This window comes from Limulus polyphemus, unplaced genomic scaffold (assembly GCF_000517525.1).
Source record: "Limulus polyphemus unplaced genomic scaffold, Limulus_polyphemus-2.1.2 Scaffold3605, whole genome shotgun sequence".
NCBI lineage: Eukaryota > Metazoa > Arthropoda > Merostomata > Xiphosura > Limulidae > Limulus > Limulus polyphemus.
In genome coordinates, this window is record NW_013669215.1 from 10764 (window position 1) to 13040 (window position 2277).

Below are 2277 nucleotides of genomic sequence, written 5' to 3' on the forward strand. Positions count from 1 at the left end.
TCTATTCGGCCTGATGAGCTCGAGAAATGCTATTAATGCACCTGCGTAGGCGAGCGTCCTACCCACCTGGCCATGCCGGGCACTCTTCAGCTTATGGTGCCACTTTTTACAGGACATGATAGTATCAGACTAGTTTTCAAAGACCTTTGAACGATTTACATTCTGATTTTACTTATGATAATTTAGGAACAAATTATCATTATCTAAAAATGTAAATTATCTATCGAATTGATAGAATAAACCCACTGGTTGAATGTAAATAACTATTTATAAAATAACTTTTTATATATTTCTATACCAAGATATACATATCTGTTACTTTTATTTCGTGTCTGACATCAATACATGTGGATGCGCGGTAATGAATGTAAGTGTATGTGAACCAATCCTATTAATAAACCTTATGTTTTGAGCAACGAATAAAACGTGTTAAATGTCAAGACAACTACAGTAAAGATAAAGCTTTCAGTACGATAATAATTCAGTTAGCAAATAAGAATAACAGCTTATATTACGTATGTAATTATAACAATCTGTTTTACGTAACTTCCTTCTGATGTAGATGTTATTCTTGAAGTATTTAATTTTTAAATCAACATAAAGTCTTACGCTTTGGTAATGTGATAACTCGTATATTTTTATTCACGGTGTAAAATGCTTGGAATAGAAGTTTGTGTATGACTTCAACACATAATCACTTTACATAAAAGTTGTGATGTCTTCCTATTCAGTGAAACATAATGCGATTTTAGTATAGATATCCAATGAAATCGAACAAACCATAGTTTAGACTCTAAAATAACATCTCATTTTTAAACATTTCTCATGATCATTTATTTTTTTTTGGAATTTCTCTAAAAATGTCCAGTCTCTCTCTTACACCTTTCTCCAGTTTTCACTCCTAGTCATTTTCTTAAATTCTCTAAAGTTCACTCCATTCATTCTCGAACTTTCCGATAATTTGTTCAGTCCTTAGAATGCTAAAAAGTATAATCTCGCATCCTCATCAGTCTTAAATTTCCATAAAATGTTCTTATTATCCACATTACATCTATAATTGTTCTCTTTCTTCAGTATTCCTCAACATCTCCCACTTCTATCTTTTCTAAATATATTTAAATATGATTCCATCCTCTCACCAGTTCTGAACACGACTGAAGATTACACCTCGCTCTCTTATCTATTCTAAACGTCGATCCACTCATTCTTCTGCTTTTAAAATCATTAAACTCAATTTTCATTCTCATTAGCTTTAAGAATCTCTAAATACACAGGTCTGTGATGGTTTTATAGTTTGAAATGTTTACATGTTCTACAGTAATTCCTGTACGCTGTATCTGAAAATGATATCCATTTTTCTCCATTACCTACAGATTTTTCACAAAACGTCATAATACAATACATAAAAGAAAGACCACAACAAAAGACAAATAGACGTAGATTTCACAAAAAAATCACGATGAATGAAGATGCATATTCGTTTGACATCAATGTTCTTCCTTTGTCTTCAGTTTGTTTTGTTTTTGTTAACAAACTTAATGATAAAAAATGTTCAGTGTGGTAAACGAAATAACAATTTGATCTAAGTAAGTTTTTTTTCTTCCAGATTTGTAAATTTCCTTACGTGATCGAAAAAAATGAATAGTTTTCGAAATCTGCGTAGCTGAATTATGGAAAATCTGTTATGAAAACCAAAACAAATTTTACGAAGTTTAAATTCGCAGGCCTGTGATATCAATTCAAACTTTCAGCAGTTCTTAACATTCCTAAATATCGATTTATACACTTATCCGTTGTAAGCATAGGTAAAGACTACTCCACATCTTCATCCGTCCACAGTAACCTTATCAGGCCCCTTCATCCGTCATCAAAATTTCTACAATATTACTATACACCTTCGTCGATCCAGTTTCTTGAAGTATTATTCCACACCCTTAACAATCTTTAACATCTGTAAAGATAAATCTACGCTTCTCATTTGTCCCCCACATAATTAATATCGACAACTCTTCACCCTTATCCGTCTTCAGTATATTTACAGAATGTTCTAAATTCTATTACCCCTCCCCTAATTCGTGTGGATATTTTCTCTACCTCTCTCCTGATCATAACGTATTTCCATACCTCGTCTTCGATGAATATTGAGAACTTGAATAATTAATATTAGCATAAGGCGATTATTTTGCGGTTTTTTTTTACTTTTAAATATACTCATGGCAGTATCCAGTGAAAAAAGACAATTATGAATTCGATTGCAGCAATGTAATCAGGTTCTTT